At 40.9% G+C, this 17331-nt stretch overlaps 1 protein-coding gene and 1 non-coding gene across 3 annotated transcripts in view; both read right to left on the reverse strand.

The window, feature by feature from the left end:
- Nucleotides 1-17331, reverse strand: part of LOC126094674 (ankyrin-2-like) — a 117615-nt gene that overhangs the window by 32072 nt on the left and 68212 nt on the right. The gene's annotated exons all lie outside the window — the stretch shown is intronic.
- On the reverse strand, nucleotides 17095-17169 carry Trnal-uaa (transfer RNA leucine (anticodon UAA)). Its single transcript has one exon. It is a non-coding gene; the product is annotated as a tRNA-Leu (tRNA).

The following is a 17331-nucleotide window of genomic DNA, read 5'->3' on the forward strand; positions in this document are numbered from 1 at the left end:
ACGCAGTGTATCCAGCACGTGTTGCCTCTCTAGTCTTTATTACCGCCACCAGAGTAATCTTCATCAAGTCAGCTGATGGTTTTGTGGGGTGGTGGAAATGGCTGTATCCAATACGATCCCTTAATTGAGTCACATGTTCTACTTCTACCAATAGGATTCAACTATCCTATGACCTCATTGTAGGACATATATAGGTTAAGTTCCGGGACCTCAGTCTTGGTCACTCAGTCAGCGGGAGACTAAGAAGAACAATCATGAAGCACCAGTCGACCTCCAGTGCAGTCACTCAGAACAGGATCAAACGGAAAAGTAAGTATCATATTTCACATTATTCTATCTCGTTCATTATCCTTATTATTCAATGTTTTCACTTATTCGCTAATATCTAATCATTCATCATCTTTTTTCAACAGAGTCAAACGCAACCATGCTTAGCTCCGCAGACGCATCCGAACCTGCATCATCATTAGCTTCGTTAACCATCTCATCCGGACCTACACCAGCGACAGCCGACTCATTTGATCCAGTAGCGACCACGTGGGATCCTGTAGCTCACATGTTGGAGCAGGACAAGGAGTTGCTGCTCTCTGTCCCACTCAGCAACTTGTGTGATGAAGACGCTCGATCTGCTCACCACACAACGAATTCAACCACTGGTGGTGTTAAAGATCAACTAAATGGTGGTCAGTAGTGGATGCCTACATATAACTCATCACAATCGAACACTCCCGTGATAGTGCAACCACCGAGTTTAGATACTGTAAATAAAAAGAATACGTCTAGTGCGGCTACGCTATTCACCACGACATATAATTTAACCTCCAGTGGTTCCAAATGTGTGAACATTGCTATAGACGTCCATCATGTCTGGGGAATCCAAGCTATAATGGAGATTGAAAATATTTCCAAAAGTGTTAAAGTCCCGATTTCCGAGTTCGACTGGGCCGGGATCTGTCATGCAGAGCGCTACATCAATCAACAAATGACCACCGAATATGATCCAACTCATCCCCCACCAGAAATTCGTCTTGCCGATGTCACACTTTCCATTACTACTGTATATGATGACTGCGCCTTATGCATTAAATCAGGTGTCGACAGCGTCTATCTAAGGCATCCATCAGTTATCAAATTATTCAACCTAGACTCCTCTATACGGTTTGCTCTCGAGAGACTGAATCGTTGGGTTCCTAGCATAGAGGCAGCATATAGTGATGTTAAAAACTCTCTACGTGTTAATAATATACATATTGACGATTTTGAGCAGCATCTTCGTTCGCATATGGCCATTAAAACTACAGACATCCAATTGAAATGCGTGTGTCAAAAACCAGAGTACTCAGAGTCACCTATCGGATTGCGTGAGATACATGCAGAATTTATTGCCAACCAAAGAGAATTATTTGGTATATATTGTACAGGTTCTAAGAAGAAACGTGCAGATTATGATAACACCTCAGAAATAGTACATCCAATATATGATTTTTAAATAAATAATTTATATTTAATCTTATCTCCTGTTTCTCTTTTATTTCAGACCACCACTCCTATTATAATCAAATTGATCCAATAATTTTTTAATTCTACTCAAATTATGACCATCTTACTCTTCATACATGTGTTCCTCGTGTAGGCAGTATAGCTCAATCGTTTAATTGATCGAACTATACTGGCTACACACAAATATTATTATTATCCTCTCAGTTATATTTTCTATATATGTCAAGTACTTGTTTGTACACGGCTCATTTACTATCATGGCTGGCTGGGTGAAGCACCCTCACCACAAGGACTTCATTGTCGGTGACTGGTCATGTGAAGATTCAAGTGAAGAGCAGAAGAAGAAGAAGAAGAAGAAGAACAAGAACAAGAAAAACGGAATTCTCCTTCCCGATAATATAAGAGCGATTATTGTAGGCCCATCCAACTGCGGCAAGACTAATGTCCTCATGACTCTGCTAACTCATGTGCAAGGTGTCCGATTTGAACATGTCTGTCTATTCTCAAAGACACTCTTTCAACCCAAGTATCAGCTATTGCATGAGATATTTCCAGGTGTAGATGGCGTTACATACACAACATTCAGTGAAAGCTCTGATATCCCCCCACCTGAAGAAACAAAACCAAACACAGTATTCATATTTGACGATGTTGCAGTAGAAAACCAAGACCAATTTCGCAAATATTTCTCTTTCGGTCGCCATATGGGTGCTGACGTATTTTATCTAAGTCAAACATATTCCAGAATCCCCAAACAACTTGTTAGGGATAACGCAAATCTCATTATAGCCTTCAAGCAATACAATCTTAATTTAAGACACATTTACCAAGCACATGTGGGGACGGATATGTCATTCAATGATTTCTTAAAGATATGTGCAGACTGTTGGAACCATTCACAGTATGGGTTTCTCGTTATTGATAAAACAAGAAAACTGTATGATGGTAGATACAGACGAAACTTTCAAGAATTTTTGCATATATAACAAGGTAATAGACGTTAACACATCAGTCTACGCCATACCATGGACAAATTCGCGCGTATGTCCACCTCTCAACCTGAGATGATTGGTGTACACAGACAGAACATTCGCTTGTACATGGATGCGAAAATTCAAGCTATGGCTCTTAAAGTTGCAAGTATGCGCAGGGAACTAGAGACCTATTACCAAACCCTTCTGAGAATGGTGAATCAGTTAAATGAGCTAGTTAATCAAATCAGTAAGAAAGTAACCGACTTAACTGAAAAGGTCGATCATATTCAGAGAAAAATAGATGTAGACCTCATTGTTGTCGATAAGGGTGATCGTGATCATACTAAGAAGCTGAAGAAAATGAATGCATATATAAAGCCTCATGTCGCAGAGACGACTGATTAGTATACGTTGAGATGTCGACGACCAAACAGAAAGTCATTCAAGCCCGTAAAGCAGTCCGAGAGAAATTACGGTTGCTTAGGTTAGGGTATATTGATCGTCAGCAAACACTAAGAGAGACCTTTAAGCCCGTTACTGAGTCTCTCCGACAGCTCTCACCAAAAACAAAAACGACCCAAAACGACAGTCAAGCCATTGATGAATTCATTATTAGTCACGCACCAGGCCAGATAGATAGAACATTTGGCGTTAGCCCGGGAAGACCATACATGTTGGGCACGCATCCCATAACTGTAACAGAAGACAAAATACAAATAGCTGATAGACAGTTTGACCGAACACCAGGCTTAATGAATCTTATTTTCCTAAGACCAACTAAAAAACCTATAAATTATTCAGTTAGTGATAAGGACACGTACCGTCAAATACTACACATGACTGGTGTACACAAGATCACCAAAAGCCTAACCAACAGGAAGTATAAAACCATTATAAAACCAATACTTGAAGACCAAAACAACAACAACGGTGCCAGCAGCGGAGATGGTATTGACATTGGTCTTAAGACAGTGAACAATCGAGTCCCTCAGTATATATATTATGACGACCCCAACGAACTAATAGATCGACTACGTCTGCTCATGGCATCAGCTGCTGCAGGTAATACAGCTCATTCGAATGAAGTTATCTCCATAATCTCTGAGCTTCGAGAGAGAGGTATCATCGAATAAGTATGGAGACCGTAGTTCGAGAACTACACAAACCAGCACGCAAAACATACCCGCGCAGGCATGTCATGATTAAAGGGATGGATGACTTGTGGCAAGCTGATCTTGTAGATATGCGACAATATTCACATGAGAATAATGGCTTCAAATACATTTTAATTGTTATTGATACATACTCCAAATTTGCGTGGGCAGTACCAGTCAAGACAAAAACCGGACCAAATGTCGCTGATGCTTTTGAACGCTTGCTACAGATAGGAACCAATCGATGCCCGGACAATCTCCAAACCGATCATGGTGGTGAGTTCTACAATAGGTACTTCAAGACAGTGATGCAGCGGTATGGAATACATCACTACTCGACATTCACTCACCTGAAGGCAAGTATCGTAGAGCGCTTGAACAGAACAATAAAAGGCAGAATGTGGATGCGGTTTAACCTTCGTGGCTCATACAAATGGACAGATATCCTCCCAGAAATAATTGCTCAATATAATAGAACCAAACATAGCACAATAAAAATGCGGCCAATTGATGTTCGTGATAACACACTCATGGATACGGTATACTTTCACATTAAGATACTGGATCCACGCAAACAGAAATTTAATGTAGGTGATTTGGTGCGTATCTCAAAACACAAGACCGCATTTGAGAAATCATACCTACCGAACTGGTCAACTGAGATATTTACAGTTTCAAATGTGCAGCGAACGAATCCTAGAACTTATTTATTGAAAGACAGTAAAGGTGAAGAAATTGCAGGCTCCTTCTACACTGAGGAGATGCAGAAGAGCTCACAACCAGATCTTTTTCTCGTGGAGAGAGTCATAAGACGACTTGGAAATAAAGCCCTAGTCAAATGGCTTGGTTTTCCTGCTACACAAAACAGTTGGACTGATGCCAGGGATTTGCTATATAATGAACATTCATCGTCCACAACCACCACAGTAGCCTGACATGCGCGATCGAGGGCACATTAGAGGAGGCGGTGGTGTTCTGGACAAACTACCTTTGGAATTACACATCCCGGGGTATAATTACTGCGGACCTGGGACAAAGCTTCAGAAACGCTTGGCGCGAGGTGATAAGGGAGTGAATCTGCTTGACGAAGCGTGCATGGAACACGACATTGCATACGAAGCAAATAAAGATCTACCAAGTCGTCACATTGCAGATAGGATTTTAGCTGATAAAGCTAAGGCGATACGGAAAAGAAAAGATATTGGTATAGGTCAACGCATCGCAGCATTCGCAGTTGATAAAACCATGCGCGGAAAAATCAAGTTAGGATTAGGAGTGATGAATTTCAAGCGCGTTATGAACGCTGCACGTCGCGCACTAAACATGGAGAACAAGAAGGGTTCTTTGAAGAAATGTATCCTGACAGCGATGTATGCAGCTAAAAACGCAATGAAGGACAAAGAATCGCCAACGAGAAGATCCGTTAAAGCACCTCGCATTCTACCGATACCCAAGACATCCGGCGGTTTTATTCCTTTTCTCATCCCAGCCCTCTCCGCGCTCTCAGCGGTAGGTTCGCTCGCCGGTGGGGCTGCAGCTGTCGCTCGAACAGTCAAGAATGCGCAAAACTCGCAAACCCAGTTAGAAGAGGCGAGAAGACATAACCGCATGATGGAAGCAGCAGTCATTGGAAAATGTCTATACTTGAAACCGTACAAGAAGGGTCTTGGTCTATTCATAAATAAAAAAAAAAAAAAGCCCAATAGCAGTCCTACCAGATCGACCACTCACAAATACAGACCTTCTTAAGTTTGTTAGACATAAATTCAAGATACCAAGATTCCGTGGTGTGTTTATGAGGGATACATTACCTAAGACTATGTGGAAAACTGGTGAATGCGGTATTGTGAATTTAGATGTTGTCGGAGGTCCTGGCACCCACTGGGTGGCGTACGTTATGAAAGACGCTGGGGTAGTCTACTATTTCGACTCCTTTGGTGACCTGCAACCACCCGAAGAATTACAGCAATACTTCGCTCACAGAAGACATGTGCTATACAATTATCAACGGTATCAGGACTTTAATACATACCTCTGCGGGCATCTTTGCATCATCTTTCTCTTGACGTTCACAAAGAAGAAGAATAAGAACAAGAACTAACGTATATAAGCAGGATGTTTAAACATTCATTCATCAGTTGACGTTCAGATGCAATGTCGTACACTTTGACGTTGAAAGGACGGTCATCTGTATTGCGTGCAAATTACTTCCCACCAATTGATTTGAGTGCAGGTCAATGGAGTGTTGCATTGATTGGACTGGAGACGTACAACAGCATCCCGAATATCACCAACACTAACAATAAACTGCATCTCGATATTAATGGTGAAAAAGATATTCTTGAAATAGAATCTGGTGCATACGATATTGACGATTTAAACGAACTCTTAAAACAGTCTGGAAAAGGTATTGAACTACGTGCAAACATCAATACACTTAAATCTGAAATAAGGACTCTAAATGCAACGATTGACTTTAGCCAGAAACATTCAATAGGACCCCTGCTTGGATTCACAAAAGGGCAGATTTTGAAGAAAGATCCAACTAAATTTTACAAGTCCAATCAGTCTGTGGATATACTCCCAGTCAGCACAATACGTGTCGAGTGTAACATTGCTACGAATTCCTATCTCAACGATACTCTCATTCACACTATTTACGGATTCTTCCCCTCAGTTGCAGCGGGGTATAAGATTGTTGAGACACCTGCCAATGCAATATACCTTCCAGTGACTGCTCAGACATAGGGCTATTTGGAGCTGCGTATTGTGGATCAGAATAATAAACTTGTCGACTTTCGCGGTGAGGAAATCACTATACGATTACATCTAAAACAAGATGGGCTTGCGGTATAAAACAAGTGCACGCAATACACAGCGCGCCACTTCGCTACTGAACAGCAAACTGATAACACCTGTGAACTACGAATTTCTTAAATCAGTTGGTCTCAAACCCTGCAATGACGTCATCACTCAATATAACCAATCCAGTAGAGTATGATGACAGAATTATACGTCAAGAATACTTCTCTCATAAATCTTACGCTTCAACCACGTTTAACAAGAATGATGAAATCAGGATTGTCATACAGCACCAGGACACACTCACTCTTCCGTGCAAGAGTTTCATATATCTCGAAGGGTCATTCAAGAAAACTGATGGCACCGATACAGTGGGGTCCAAGCTGACACGCAACGCATTGGCATTCCTCTTCCAAGAGATTCGCTATGAACTGAATGGTTCTGAGATTGATCGTACACGCAATGTTGGTCTAACATCGACCCTTAAAACATACGTCTCGGCATCACCAGCAGATCTGCACAGTTTAGAAAATGCTGGATGGTTCATAGACGATGCGGAGGGTAGAACACCCCAGGAGTACAAGCGATTTACTGCATGCATACCTCTAAAAATACTTATGGGATATTTTGAGGATATGAGACAGATTATTATGAACGCTAAACAGGAACTTATTCTCGTGCGGAGTGCGACAGACAATAACTCGTACATTCAAGGAGCTCAAGAAGAGAATAGGATCACAATCAACAAATTAATATGGAAAATGCCTCACGTCAGTGTATCCGACGAGGAACGATTGAAGCTTTTGAAAGTGTTTAATTCAGGTACATTTCTGTCACTGACCTTCCGCTCATGGGAGATCTTTGAGTATCCAGTGTTACCGACCGCGAGCAGACAAACATGGGCTATTAAGACCTCCAGTCATATCGAGACACCCAGATTCATTATACTTGCGTTTCAGACTGATAGAAGAGCAAATACATCAAACGATTCCACCGTGTTCGATAACTGCAAGTTAACTAACGCCAAAGTCTACCTCAATTCAGAATTCTACCCATATGACAATCTACATCTGCAATGGAATGAAAATGTATACAGCCTCGCGTATGACATGTATGCAAGGTTTCGTCCTTCTTACTATGAAATTGCTGAAGGAGAGGGAGGGGGGTGTCTACTGAGTCCTCGTAAGTTCAAAGAGCTTTCACCGATCATTGTAATAGACTGCTCTAAACAGAATGAGATAATTAAGTCTGGACCTATAGACGTTCGAATTGAATTTGAATCATCGACAAATTTCCCAGAACACACCGCTGCATATGCATTAGTCCTACAACGACAGAATAATCAATTACTCACCGCTCACAGGTGTTGTGCAACGAGCTGTATAAATGAAAATATGCTGTCCTGTGCATTGATCATTTGACGATGGCAACTCAGCCTGTGAAGATCATTGCAGATGTTCAAGGATTCCATGATGGAGAGCGAAGACAGTTCGTATTTAAACAAGTTGCTTTTGTGGTCTACACACAAGACGCAGGAATAATTGAAACCTTCTCCGCAAATATTCGATCACCAAGACCGTTCACGCAAGTGAAATCTTGTAAAACACGGACCAGTGCATTGGGGTTAACTAATTTTTATCATGGAATTCACTGGGATGATCCCGGCATACCCTATAAAGATGTGGTGATCGCACTTAAATTATTCGATCACAAGGACACCATCGTTTACGTGAAGGGAAAGGACAAAACCTCCTGGATGCGTCAAATATTTAAATTTGCATCTATTCAAGACCTTGAATGGTACGGATGTCCATCCATCCATCGACTGAAGAACGATTACCAAAAAAGTGCTTTTGTATCTGCATATGAGAATGTAAAATTACTTTTCACTTTTATTAGAAATAAATAATAATTTATAAGATTGAGTGTTTTTTCTTTCTATGACATCCAACGTCCCTAGTATTGTAAGTTTATTCTTTTTATATTGTATATGAAGGGAACTGTCCGAGAGAGACTCATACCCCGGCCTTTGACGTGGAATGAGCCTACTGTCATAGTTAGGCGCGGATGCGTCAGATGCCGATCTCACGGCCTCCGTCGAAATCGGCAGACACGCGCTGACGCTTGGTAGGGGGTTGCACCAGTTGCCGGCCTCGCGGCCGCTGTGGAAAGCGATGTGTCAGATTACGATCTCTAAAGTATCTGTTGACGTAGGACTGTAAGAGATAGCGCTGCAGTGGGCTGTGTGTGTTCGTGACAACTAGCAGAAGTCCGGCACTTGTGAATAAAAGCAGGAAACCTTATAACTTTATGCATTGCGATGTGGCTGTATGTACATATTCTGCATACACACATAAATAAATTTATAATATTTTTAATAAAAAGAATAATCATTATTAGGGTATCAAATAATAACAACATTTTTTTTAGAATGAAATTACTGAGTTTATTATTGAATTCAGAATTTAACATTTTTTACATTATATATAAATATGAGTTTACAGATATAAGATTGGTTTTTAACCAAAAATCTGAAATTCCACATCTTTTTAGATAATTTTTTTAACAATTTTAGATAATTAAGAAATATATATAAGCATTCTCTTCAGATAAATTATATATATAATTTTAAAGCTAATGCAGAGGTACTACCTTATCTTACAAAGTAACTAATATCGCTAATGAAGTTCCACCAGAATAACAAAGCACTTTTAATTAATACCAAACCTATTTGCTTCAAGTCAATGGCTCTAAACATTTTCGAAAAGAACAACAACAAATTGAATATATATTTTTTTCCAAGTAAGTCGATTTAAAGATTTTCAACTACAAGAACAAGGTGAACATATATATTTTTCTTTAAAGTGGACGTCTAGAAACATTTTCCGCTAGAACAAGCAATTGAACATATAGAAAGAATTTTATTAGTGGAACTCATACACTTAAAAACTAGTTCTGGCTGGGTGGCTAGCGGTAGGTGAAACTTACAAACTAAAATCTAAGCTCTATAATGACTAGAAGTGATGCATATATTACGTGAGAAATTTTTTTTTTTGTTCATACAGAAGTTAATTGGCTAAATTTATAGCCTTTTCATATATATATATATATATATATATATATATATATATATATATATATATATATTAATAATGGTCAGCAATATGTAGATATAAAGACTATTTTATTTATTATGATTTTCTTTGAAAAAATAATGATTATATTTACATACACACACACTTAACACAAGTTCGCGCTCATTCGCACACTCAGACATGCATGGAAACACGCAAACTGATACACGCAACAAAACACTCTCATCAACTATTTACACTATGATAAAAGAGCCATACTATTTCCACGCATAGCCCACATTCGTAACATTCACACGCTCATTCCCTCTCTATCACTCAACCAGAGTACCCCACCCCTACTTTCGTTTCAAGTAAATAGTGTGAGTATGGGAGGGTTCCCACACCATCCTCACAAATGACTCTTTTATCGTCATGAGGAGACAGTCCGACTTTAGACTGCAGCACAGTGTACACCTCGTGAGCTCGTGATCGAATGCTAGTTTGTTGAACCATGTGCGGATGAGCGCCTTCAACGCTACGACCGTACAGGCACTGCAAGTAGTCCTCGACCGTAAGCGCACGAGACGCGATCCGTCTAACACCCTTTGCCCGTCTCAGAGTGCCCCCGTCTACTGTGCGATATGCATACATTTTCGATCTCAGTCCCACAAGCTCTACAATTGGTAAACCATTCGACTCGTCTTTCATGAGACCGATAACCTTCTTGTTCTGTGGAACAATACTATAAGGGTTATTGACCTCATAAGAAGAGGTGTCGAATTCTTTACCATTGCACCTAATTACTTCATATGGTTCACAGTTCTTGATCCAGTAGATAAAGCTGTCTGTATCCATATAAAGTAATTTTGGATCTACGAAATGAGGTTTCGCAAACTCATAGTGGAATCGGTACATGTAGAATTTGGAGATATCGAGTATACACATCCCCAAATAGATGGGTTTCATAAACTCTACTGCAGTCTTCGACATCTCCACAGCAACAAAGTTTTCATTGAAGATGGTGGCACGCTTAAAATTTGGCCTGGCTATACATTTTCTCACGCCGTAACGCCCTTCCCATGCGGTTCTAATAACAATATCGCGTTCATTTCTTACATTTTGCATAGTTTTCCCGAAAATGGAATTATTCATTAATTTATAAAAGTCTTTTTCAAAATCATTACTCGCGACCGCCCTCTTTTCGGTATTTAGTTCAATATACTCCTTCAACCAGGGGGATTGCTTGAAGGAGATTGCCCGGGTGATTTTAATGAGCTCCATTCCTGATCTGAGACACTGCTGGAGGTTACGATAATGAATAATATACCTCTGCTTATCCCCAACAGTGGCCATCAGTTTAGGGATGGTGCTTCCTCCTGGAATTTGTTGCTCTGCACATAACGGCAAGTCGCTTGTCTCTCCATGCAAATTATTAGGGTACGCGATGTCTGCCTCAAGCACATACCCTACATCAGAATCGGCCGCAAGACCCATTATCTGTCCACCTAATCCCTTCAATTCGTCTTCAGGCACCCATTGGAACCCGGCAACCGGCAGCGGTTGCTTCATAGCATGCCCATATAAATTGTTAACATCTAAGTACAAAATGTAACTAGAATCAAGGGATGCGTTGTACTCGACACCCATCCGCGGATTATTTGCCCTGGCGTGTCTGTGAACACATTGACAAAGTCCACCGCGGATCCCTCGCTCAAAAAATAGAAGCATTGAAGCATCAGTCAAAAGTTCAATGTTGCAATCCGTTTTTTTGAGCATAGCGTCCCAGGACAACCCAGGTGCCGTGTAATAAAAGGCAGGGTCCAGAGAGTACGTGGTCATACATACACTCCGGAACTTTTCGAAAACATCTGCAACCAAACGAACGTCCGTGTCCATGTATAACCTTGCATATTCTCCCAAATTGGGGATGTTGAATTCCTGCCAGACATTAATGGCATGCTCATAATCTGTGATAGTTATGGTATCGCCAGTGAGAGTACTGGTAAAAGAAGTTATGTCGGGAAGCCTGGTTTCATTGAGTTTTGCCATACTATCAAGATACTCGTACGGGAAAACTCCTTTCCTCGTCGCAAGTTGAAACTTTTCCTCATCGGTAAATGCAGATCGAGTGATATGCATATCATTCCGAGGTAAAGTCTCAACCAGTTTCTGAAGCGAAGTTTGCATAAATCGTAGAGTGTCAAGGAAGCGGAGCGTAATTTTCGGCGTCATTCGTTTTGAAAAAGAAATGTACTTTTCAACACTTTCGGGCAGGATATTGACCTGATCATTCTTCATACCGAACTTAGCCAAGTGCTCAACGAGAAAATGAGCGTCATACCCGCTCAGATTATGAAAAAAGACGGGTATGTGTGTAGGTAACTGATACTTCAAGTTGCATGCATTGTGGGCTGCACCGCGGAACTTACCCGTAAGATGACAATGGTCTCTACGAGGAGTCTCCGCTTTTCTATCTAAGACCAGCCCGCAAATATGACAATTAACAGCCTTTTCATACAAGTCATCATTTTCCTTTGATTTGGTCATGGGAATATTGATGCTGTAGAGCTTGTGAACTTGCCAAGAAAGTTTTTCAAGCTCTGTGAGAAGCCAAACCGCCGGGTCGTTCCCTACATAAGACTGATAGCTATTAAGTTTATAGTCATATGCGCATACAACTTGGAACGCCGCCGCATAAGGTACGTGTTTTTGTGTGAAGGTTGTGTGTGAGGCTAAAGGGGTTCCCTTCACAACGAGTAATAGGAGCCAGCAAGCATTCAAAATCGGCGTACACAACAAAAGGACAACGCTGCTGGTGGTGAGCATTTTTAAATTTAATGAAGTTATTTTCCTCAGTGGGCATAACAACACGTACCGGGTCCTTGCATGCACAATCTAATAGATGCGTTGCTAATAACTCTTGAGATGAAAAATAATTCAAACACCTTATACAAATATGTTGTTTATGATCATTTTTACTTAACTGGGAGGAAATGAGTCGGGACATGTCTTTGATCCAGACGTAGTGATAATTATCACGTTCAGAGAAGAGCAGCATGTTGACATGCAGCTCTCGCTCACCTGCAAATTTTGAGAAATGGAGGGGGCCTACTACTGTATGCTTGTTCTGCTCATCTGACTTGCTTTTCTTCTCCAGGCCATAAACGTGGACCGATATTGCGGTATTCTGAGCCTCAAACTTAGGTATGTCCTGGATTCTTAAAGGGAACTCTATTCCGTCAAAGTTATACTGTCTCTTAATATCTTTGACTTTGTAACTGCTGGGACGCTCGGGATGATGTTTGTAATTGTAATTTCTCTCGCAAGCCAGGACTGACCATGCAAAACACGCATTATCATACTTATTTTGAACATTAATGCATGCTTGCTTTTTCTCAATATCTATAGGGAGTTTAATATAACTGGACCCTCCATTCATTGGATCATAGACATGTATAAGGATGTCGAGGTGTGGTATACTGCTGAGCGCTTTAGCGGATCCACGTACTTCCATCTCGGAAAATCGGGCCATAATAGCGCTCAAGGTGGATTCGCGATACCACTCAGCAATCGATGTGCTCCGAGAAATAACGCCATTGTCACCCCATATATAATGCAGAGTAGCCGTCTCCGCGTCACCTTGATGTTTAGGGGGGTGACTCAGTTCACAGCATAACACAGCACTGCATTTAAAGGCGTTAAATTCCGGATCTTCTAAGAGTTTGAGGAGCTCTGTCTCCAAGACGGGGAGGCACGCCTCCAAAAACCTTACAGGATCGCGATACCTCCCGCCTGGATTCTCAATTCTGGTGAAAGAGATTCGCCCCTCAAACGCTCTAGCAACTGCTGAGTATTCTAAGGGAGTCATTACGCCGTTATTCTGATCGAATTCGTTATCGATAGGACGGGGGAGAGAACTACCGCTAGCCATAAGGAAATTACTATTATTACTGTTGCTACAACTAGGAGTCCACCCGATAGATGAATGGGCTGGTGATGGGTGATCGTAATCATCATCATTTGCGGGGAGAGGTATACGTCTCGGAACGCATACCTTGCGTGGGCGGCGGCGGCGAGCTGCTGCTTCTAGAGGAGGAGGGGGTGACAGCCGGTTTGAAGGGCCAGGCTGTGGCGACGGCGGACGGGCTGCGCAGCCAAACGGTTGCGACAGCGCTGGGGGAGGAGCTGGCGCGTGTTCTGCATCCGTCTCCCGCGAAGCCCTTATAGGGGCTACGCAAGGCGCGGCGTGTCTTTGCGGTTCGGTGCGCCCGAGTCCCGCCCCCGCAACCACCGCTCTAGGAACACGGCCTACGCCGTGTGATATACCTGTAAGATAAATAAGGAAAAAAATTAATTTAGTGATTTATATTTAAAAGAGCGATAAAAATAACAATAAGAGTAGATAATGGCGGTTATGTGTAGGAATGTTAATGTTCAAAATTATTCACCTTCTCCGCTCTGACTCCATGGTTTGAGCAACTCATTGCCAAAATCAAGTAGATCCTCAAACCACTCAGGTAGGTTGATCTCCTCCTCAAACGGGTCAGGCAGGTTGGTCTCCTCCTCCTCTAAAGACTGAGTGTCCTGTGTGGCGGGCGCCGTTTGAACGCTACCGCCGCCTCCTTGAACGTTTTGGGTGGTTGAACCGAATGCTGAATTAGGCGCATCTACAAAGAAAAGACCGGCTTATGAGGACTAAATGTATACAATCAGGAAACGGGTATATATTAGATGAAATTAATTAAGTTTAAGAAGTATGATTGTATTATAAATGTACTTACATTCGAGCTGCGCTTGAGCCCTTTCCATCTCGATCTGGTTGTCTAGATCAGCCGTGATTTGCTGGAAGAAATCTGGAAAGATGGAGAAGACTGAATATAATATCGCATATGGAAAGGGAAAAAAAAAGGAACGAAATGAAATATTTACAAAGAGCACTGCACAACGAGTATAACAGATACACAACACGTGGAAGCTAAATCTTTATAGCGGATACGGTAAATTAATTATAACACATACAACATGTGGAAAGTCATTCTTTACATAGAGATGTCCAAAACGGATATAAGACTTAACACATACACAAACATAGAATCCGTTAAAAGACTTAGTAAACTTTACAGAGAGAGATCGAAAACGGGTATAACACGTAACATACAACACGTGGGTGAACAATATTTATAGAGAGCAGTACAAAACAAATGTAACAGTTAAAATAAAAGATTCAGACACCCAAGTTAGAGGTAAAAAAAAAAGGTGTGGATAAGCAATTTTTATAGAGAGAGAGATTCAAAAGGGTAAAAAACATAAGCCGGAACACACACAGAACAAGTGGAGGAGCGATCTTTATAGAGAGCATTATAAAAGATATGTAGCACTCATACACAGAGTTAAAGGGTGTAGATATCAGAATACTGAAAATGTACTTACCAGGGAATGGAACTTCGTCCACATGAGCACGTTTGCTGCTGCTGCTGTCACTGGCGGTTCGTGATCGTTTCATTTTTACACGTTTAATTACGAAGACGTGACAAGTATTGGATGAATGAAGTATACGAGCAGTGTGAGAGTGAGGTAGGTCGTGCATTGATTTATATAGGTCCTGCCTAGCGCGTGTATGTATGCGCGGGGTTGCGGCATAGAGAGAGATGGCGCTAACTCTCTCTCTCTCTCTCTCTCTCTCTCTCTCTCTCTCTCTGTCACAACCCCGCGCCGGTAATAAAGACTAGAGAGTCAACACGTGCCGGAGTGCGACCTTGTGCGACCTTGTTGTTGTCAACTAACGATGCTTTGGAATGGACTCACTCTATGTCACAACCCGCTACGGTAACAAAGACTAGAGAGGCAACACGTGCCGGATACATTGCGTGCGACCTTGTTGTTGTCGACTAATGATGCTTAGGAATGGTGACGGTGTTATGAAAACAGTTCATAATGACTCTGACGTCATGGCCGCCATCATGGATAACGGTATTTTGGAATGGGGCCGGCCTTGTTACAATACTTACGTATAGAGATTTTTAGCTCTCTGAAGTCGTTAAGCTGATTTTGCAGCTTTTGGAACAACAGATCGACATACGATTTAGTTACTACATCACTTGCCCTCGGCTTTGCCTTCTCAGCAGAATCAACTTTGTCTTTCACATGTTTCACAGAATTTTCGATTCTTCTACGAATGTCGTCTACGTATTTTTTCGTTACTGCATCATGATCAGTTCACGGATCAGTTAAGTTAGTGGTGGTTTTGCGGTGCTTGACCGTAAGTGAGCTCTCACTTACATCGAATGCGTTCAGTTTTTCCACCGCATTATCCACATAAACTTTCGTACATGCATCATGATCTTCAGCAGGATCATGTAATCCACTTAAACGCTTATTATTAAAATAAATTGCTGCAGTTGTAGTGTATATGGAGGAAAACAAAGCTGTTATCTGCGGCAAAAATTTCGTTATTAAAGAGCTCGAGGCAGCATCAGTATTAGAGTTTGTTGCATCATTTCCTGTTTTTCTCGGTGTCGAGTCTCTGGCAGAAGAAGAAGAAGAAGAAGAAGAAGAAGTGATACTCACTTGTTTCTCAAATAGCTGATTTACTTTATCGATAAGATTTGTAATAATCTTCGAGTATGACTGGAATTTCGAATCCACATATTTTTTATTAGCAACATCGTTATTGTATTGAGGATCTAGTACGAGCAATAGAGTATTGCTACTGCTGTTATTCGAAGATGTTACCTGTGCAGAAGCCATGATGGTAATAATCTGTAATGGTCAAGCTGTTGCTTTAAATACAGATATAATTATCAAAGTTTATACGATAACGACCATTATTTAATTCATCATCTTTGCTAATAACAAGAAAATCGTAGGCATTCCCATTCAATGCTCGTTTACACATTTCGAGAAATTCATTGAATGTCATGTCAGGATTAACATGATCACTGAAGACATGTTTTAAATTACGCTCATCTTGCTTAAAGAGAACAATAACGTTAGCATTGTCTCTGATTAACTGTTTAGGAATTTTGCTATATGTCTGTCACAAATAGAAACTGTCTACACCGTAATGCCGACCCATCGAAAAGTAAGCTTTCATGTGATCTTGTTTGTCGCAGGCAATGTCGTCGAAAATAAAAACTGCAAGTGGTCGGGCTTGATCTGGTGGTATTACATCTTCTTTACTGGAAAATGTAAAGAAGCCAATATCATGCAGGTTTTTAAAAATTTCTTCCAAATATTTATATTTTTATTGTTGCAGCGATTTGGAAAATATGTAGACATTCTTAAATTTGAGACCATTTTCATGAATTAGAAGATTAACAATCACATTTGTTTTTCCACAATTGGAAGGACCTGCAATAATACACCTAATCGTATCAGGAAATAGATCACCATGCCTACGATCTTGCCTTTGCAGTTTATTTCTGTGTTCAGCAATAGGTCTAATAGGAAGTTGAAGTGCATGTTTCCTGAATTGCATCTTTAAGTACACTAAGGACTCTACGTATCTTACAATTACTATTATAATAGAGCACTCTAGGTGGCAAAGTTAGCACTCGGGCAGTGATCATGATTATAAAAAAAAAAAAAAATTGTCAGATGTGGGATTCGAACCCACGCTCCCACAAGATCTTAAATCTAGCGCCTTAACCACTCGGACAATCTGACAGATTTGTAACAAGCGCCACCATTTTGGAGAAAACAATTCCTATCTTACAAATACTGTTATAATAGAGCATTCTGGGTGTCAAAGACCAGTCGTTAGTTAACACTCAAGCTATGAAGAAGCATCGCAACAACAACAACAACAAGCCAAATAAGTTGAGGAAG

The sequence above is a fragment of the Schistocerca cancellata genome, chromosome 8, assembly GCF_023864275.1.
Source record: "Schistocerca cancellata isolate TAMUIC-IGC-003103 chromosome 8, iqSchCanc2.1, whole genome shotgun sequence".
NCBI lineage: Eukaryota > Metazoa > Arthropoda > Insecta > Orthoptera > Acrididae > Schistocerca > Schistocerca cancellata.